We start from the raw sequence: 6,816 nt of genomic DNA, 5'->3' as shown, positions 1-6,816 counted from the left end.
TTTCTTATTAATAATAGTCTGTTATGATATGGCTGAGCTGAGCTTCAGTAGCTGGTTGATGGGTTTCCTCTGTCGCAGCGTCAGCCGTCACTCAGAACCCGAACACCAGGTGTCGGGTTCATCCCGACCGACGAACAGATGGAATGTTCTATCAAAATGATCTTTTAGTATCACAGATGACTCTATTGGACATTAAGAATATGTACAAATGTTTGAACTAAATCCAGATTTACTTCCAGCAGCTCAGTAAACATGAACAAATGCAACCTTTGCATTTTAGAGCATTTATTCAGTGGGAAAAATGCAAGTAAAGCAATAGTTAATTTTTTAAGTGTACACTTTTTTTTAAAGTTGATTAGAATATCAAAGAATTTAGAATTAGTAATGCATGATATTCTGTTACTCTGGGGAAGAAATAAGAAGTAACAGATCCTGTTGCTGTCCAGCATGACTGGAGGAACCATATGGGACAAGAAGGTTGGATGTAGGAAAAGACCTTCTGTTAGGTTTGGCAGAGGATCTGTGATGCTGTGGGCTTGTTTTTCTTCCTGAGAAACCTCATTAGCCTGCAAAAACATAAAGTTTTTAATATACAAGAAAATCCTTTTTCTGATTAAAAATCTGTTGAACTGTTATCTAAAAATGGGTCCTTAGTCCTAGAAGAGATTTAAGACTTTTCTAAAAAGACCATTATGAATGGAATTTAAGAACTATATCTCCAAAGAAATGTACGAATGTTGTTCAGAAAACTGGCGATAAATTCGCACTGGCCCATGATGGACGCCAAAAAGCTTTCTTGCTAGCTAGAAAGGATATGTTAGCATAGAGTCACAGAACACAATCAAGATGTCGGTGTGTGACTCAAGAAAAATAAATAAATACATAGAACTTACAATTAAATAGTCCTGCCAAGATCAAATTTAAGACCTGTGATTAACATATTTAAGGCCAACTTACTTTCTTAAACTAATTTAAGGTATTTTAAGGCCTTCACTTTTAGACACACAAATTTAAGGCTTTTTAAGGATGCATTAGCACTCTGTTGTTAGAGTGGTGGAAAAACACAGGTGTATTTACAGAAGGACCCTCAGTAGACTGAGGCAGTAGAGGTTCTGCAAAAACAAATAAAAAATATGAAATCCCCCACTGAATAAATGTTCTCAAGTTCATAATTTTCACTGCTGCAGCTAAACTGGATGTATTTGAAGTTTTGATCTTTTATTTTTATTTTTGGACATCCTTGCCAGGCGTGCCCACGAATGAGCCAGGCTCATCAGCCTCTGTGACGGCAGCAGTTAGGAACATTGCAGTATGACTGGAGCTTTACTTCCTGTCGGCAGGAGACTCGTCGTCAGGACGACAGCAATGCGAAGCGCCAGAGGAAGTTAGCTTCACGAGGTTGCACCAGCAGCAGGAAACAAGCTCCGGGTTAAAAACTATCAGTTACTTTTACTCTATTATTTAGTTGCTTATTTTCTACATAACAGCGGTATATGTGGCACAATGTATAACGGGCGTCATGTTTAACCTGCAGCCATTTACTTCTAATATGTACTAAAAAGAACTCCACTGTACAATAACTGCAGAGCATGTTCATTCTTATCTATAGATGATGTACATAGCTATGCGCCATTTTTTTTTTCTTCTTTTTCTTCACAGCACCAAATAAGTGGCACTTGTGTTGTTTTGATTTGGGGATAAAGTTGCCTCTGCTCTCCTGTTTGGATGTTTTGTTTCCTGGAAGAGAAAAGACTGACACTCCCTCTTCCCTCCTCTCAGCAGTCTGTACTCCAGTGCTGACAAGCAGCAGCTGTCCGTATCGTTCCACCTCCAGTAATAACGTCTCAACAGTTTGTCCTGACATTTACCATAGGACTGCTTCCATTATGGGTTTTGTAACATCAGTTTGCTTTATTTACAAAAATGAATCCTTCTTGTGCCCCTCCCACCCCCTCTGTGCTGAAATATATATATTTATATATATATATATATACATGTATATAGATATACATTTATATGGTCATGCTTAGTAACCATATATCTATATATATACATATATATAAATATATATATATATAACACAGAGGTAAAATTGTTGTGTATTTTTGCCTCTTTTTATTTAAGCAATTGTGATGTAATAGGTTTTAGGCCTAAGGTCTGTTATTGCAATACTTTTACAGAAAAGCAGAAAAAAAAGTCAAAAAATGTCGCTCTAAGTGCTGTTGTAGTCAAAGATTTTATGCTTGTACTTATGCTGTAGTCAGACTGCAGCGTAACAAATAAAACTTTAAAAGTGATCCTCCTGCTGGGCCTCCTGTCTGTTCACAGAAACATGGCTGCTGCTGCTTCCTGCTCTGCTCCCAGGGCCTAGGCTTGTGACTTGTTGAAAGATAAATAAAGCATTAGGAGTTAGCTTATGGGCCTGGCGTTCCTGACAGGCTTCAGTGATTAGATTCAAAATTTAGTCTCTAACGTAAATTTCGTGGTTGGGTTTTGGCATCACAGGAAAGTCCTGAAGTGATCTTTATTATTCCCAAAAGGCAGTTTGTTGTGCAGACAGAACTGAAGACATGTTAACAAAAAACTTATACAAAATACAAGTCCATGTGTTTATTTTATGGACTAATAATTACATTGCAAAAGGTGCTTAAGAGACTTTCAGAATTTCAACCAGGTGAGGCTAAATTTGCTATTTGAGGAGTTCTGGGTAGAACACATTTACAGACGAAAAGGTTTTTATCTTCAATGCACAATGTATATATTTTTTGAATAGTTTTTGACTTAAAATCTGCTCAGCAAACAGCATTTTTTGAGTCTACACTTAATGATTAATTAATTACTAAATTAGCTATGATGGGCATTTATCACATTAAAGCGACAGTTTTAGACATTAATTTGAAATTTATAATGTTAATGATGATGATTCTAAAAATAAATATTAAAATAAAAATGTTTTTAATAAATTGATTAAAATAAATTAATCTTAATTTGCTTATTAAAATAAATAAAAAAATATTTTAATAAATGTTTTTCTTTATCATTTTGAATTGTCATAACATAAATTCCAGTTAATGTTTAAAACTGTCCATATTATCAGAATTTGAAAATACGATTAAATACAGCTGTGTGTAGTTTAGTGATAATAAACACACTTTGATGTTGCTGGTATATTACAAATGGAAATCTTTTCGATATCAGTGTTTGTGTGTCCAGTTACCTAAAAAAAGAGGCAAGAAACGGTTCTTATCGTCACTTTCATTGTTATCGGAATAGCACCACAAAATATTATGATAAATATCGTCCATATCGCCCAGGCGATGGTTGTTTCAATAGTCGATTAATCCGACCCAACTCTTCAGCCATTCCTTTCACAGCGTTTCTTTTCTAAATCTGCTGATTCTTCTGCTTCTTGCACAGTGCTGAGATCCGAAGAGAAGCATCACTCCTCATTTTTCTCTCCGTTTTGTTTTCTAGAGAGTCATCAGCAGCAATCTCTCTGAGCAGGCAGGAAATGACTCACTCAGCCATGTAAAGTAAGGTTATGCATAAAACATGCGTTTCTGTATATTTAAGCCAGAATGCTTTATTTATAGACAGGCTCCATCTGGCGACTTGTCGTAACATCCTCAGGAGTGAAACAAACCTCGTGTTCAAAGCCCTTCAACTCACTCACAACGTCTTGTCCTCTGCGTGAACCTGGAGCTGCAAAATGCTGCTGGGAACAAGATCCCCTTTTAACTCATTTTCGTCAGACTGCACACACACACATACACACACACCTCTCAGACAGATGTGCTGCATGCGGAGAAATCCCGCATACATCAGTCTTTCAGCCGAGTAGGCAGTCTCCGAGTCGGAGCGTCTTCCAGGCCTTTAGCAACACACAAGAAACAGGAAGTGGAGGAGGAAACTAAGTTTTAAGCCGTCATTTTTCATCATCAAGCTGTGGTGAAATGTTTTGCTTCCAAGATTATTTCTGGCCTCATTTTCTTCTAACCTTGCATTGTCAGGACCACAAAGTCATATAATAAGGTCTTCGGCGGGACTCTGGACAACCTGAGGTGATTCAGCCTTTGATTGAGCTGCGTTGGACAAGGGACACATCTGAGGGTTGCAGGACTCCGGCCCTCGTGGCCTGGAGTTGAGGACCCCTGGCCCTTAACAACTTATCCTCACAGGGCCCAAGGGTGTCTAATTCTGGTGGTCATATGGCCACCATATTCAGAGCTCTATAACAGTGGTTCTTAACCTGGGTTCGATCGAACCCCTGGGGTTCGGTGGAGCCTCTGCCGCGGAGGTAAAGACACACTTGTGTAAAGTCGTGATGACTCTCCCCGCTTTGCCATCACTTGCTGCAGAGGATCACGTTACATTGCTGAGCCAATCAGAGCTGCGGAGGAGCACTGATTGGAGGAGCTCCACTCTCAGCATGGATTTGGACTTGTGTCTTTAATTACTTCAGCAAAACTCACCGTTTTTACCAAATTCTGTAGCTTTCGGTGTACTTCTAAATCTGCTCCTTAGTCGCATCTTTTCGGGGTTGGTACTGCCTCTAGTGGCGTGGGGGTGGTAACGCAGCTAATATAATTACATTACTAAATCAGAATACCGCAAAGTATTTTGTGTGTGTGTGTCGGAGGGGGAGGGGGGGTATAAGAAGGGTTCAGTGAATGCGCATATGAAACTGGGGGGTTCGGTACCTCAAAAAAGGTTAAGAACCACTGCTCTATAAAGAGCTCTGAATATGTTACAAGCATCTCTTCTAGCCAATGAAAGATTATAAGCAAAAATAAATAAATAAAAAAAATGAGCAGAAAACAGTCTACTCAGAAATCTAAGCACAATCCAGCTACAGGTCATCAGTCCATCACAGGGCAACACAGACATGCAACCATGCAAACACACACACACACGCACACACACACACACCTGAGGGCAACTTTGAGAAACCAAACTATGGTGAATGGGGGAGGGTTGCCTCAGAGCAGAAACTTGAAAACCTGGAGTCTGCAGCTCCGAGGAGGAGCTTCGTCCTCAAAGGCGGGGCTAGGTCCAACCAGGTATTTTGCACAGCTGAATGGTTGTCATGGAGAATAAATTACTTCGCAAACATGCATGAAAGAATCAAGGCAACACTCCAGATATGTTGATGATGAGGGAATAATATGATGACATCATGTAAGGGCAAAAAAATTGGATTTTATATAATACTGACTCTTTGAAACTTTTACAAGTGCAATTTCAGTGCATTGGTGTGGCTAAAACCCAGGGGGATTGTTTTATACAAAAAAGAAGTACATTTGTTGATTAAACCAGTTTTTCAATCATCTTTGCCATCTATCATTCCACAGAAGTGGGCCTGACGTGACCTTTTCCTCAGGCATCCACATTAGAATGCTTTAGCAACGTTTATCGTACAGATTTTCAGGGGACAGAAAATGTTGAAGATCTAACATGTTGAAAAAAGGATTTATTTAAGTGTGTCTGGGTCTGGACCTGCGTGTAAAACCACTTTCATAAATGTTAAACTATTGAATATTTTTGCCAACGCTCAGGAAACCTAAATGGCTTTATAATATCTGATGACACTTTAGATCTCCAGGCCTTGGGTGCATTTCTAAAACAGAACCTGACACTGAGAGTGTTAAAAATAAAAGCAAGGTGAAGAAAGCCTGAACATAGAGCTGTGAAAAGTATGGAAAATGTGTCCCTGTAGAAAAGACCCGGTCAAAGTTAGAGTCATCGGATGGGGAGTGAAAAACATGTTACTGCTCAGGTCTGGTCCGGAAGGTTAAACAGATTCTTTGACATTACAGACAGAATTCCTCCAGATCGTCATATCAGAAATTGATATTACAAAACTCATATCAATTTCTGATATGAGTTTGGTCAAAATAAAATCCTCCAAGTTAACAGAAACTTTCCTGAAGCATTCTCACGTCAGCAGTTTGAAGGTGACCAATCCATCGTTCCTTGAAGAACGACCATCTAAAACAACACAGTACATGTTAGTGCTGATGATTTTTTAAAAGATGGTTCCATAACGAGAAAGAGACGGGGCAAAAAATGACATCTGTTGTTAAGAGTTTCTAGGTCCAAACCACCGCTGACCATGAAGGATATTTTTCCACCAAAAGTATCTTGATTCCCAAGATCTTTGGGAAATATTGTGTGGCCTGGGTAGACAGAAGAACTCCCATTACATCTGGAATAAAACAAACAGAGACATGCCACCAAGAACCAAACAAGGTGCTGGTCTCAATGCTTTGTCAGGACTGAGGCCACAACTAATGGAGGCATGAAAAGAAAGAATGTTTAGTTCACCTCTGAGCGACTCACAAAAATCAAACAAAGGTTTTAGAGCTGCTGAGTCAGCTCTAAAACAGTTGTACTAACTTGTTCTTAGTACAACTGAGATGCTTGGATATACAAACCAGACAAACAAAATGTGGCGTTTATGCCTTAAACAGGCTCAAGAAAGAAGAGTGGGCTAAAATTCAACCACAGTAAGATTAAAAGCAATCTATGACAGTTATTGCCTCCAAGCGTAGCACTTTCCGTTTTAACCATCAGCTTATAATGTTTAACAAACTGGATTCTAAATTGACTCATTTACCGTCTTCTGCTGATAAAATTTGCTTAAAGGTCTGAATGTCGAAGCAATAACATAAATTCTTTAAGAGGGATATTTTCTTCCACCGCTGTACATTGTGACCATCAAGGCACACACAATGTAGAGACTATGAGTGCATTGTATGGAAAACCATAAGTGCCACAAATTGAACCTTTCACCACATGTCTATTTAAAAAGTCAAG

The sequence above is a fragment of the Poecilia formosa genome, unplaced genomic scaffold (assembly GCF_000485575.1).
Source record: "Poecilia formosa unplaced genomic scaffold, Poecilia_formosa-5.1.2 Scaffold36, whole genome shotgun sequence".
In the NCBI taxonomy this organism is placed as follows: Eukaryota; Metazoa; Chordata; class Actinopteri; order Cyprinodontiformes; family Poeciliidae; genus Poecilia; species Poecilia formosa.
This window is presented reverse-complemented; position numbering follows the sequence as displayed.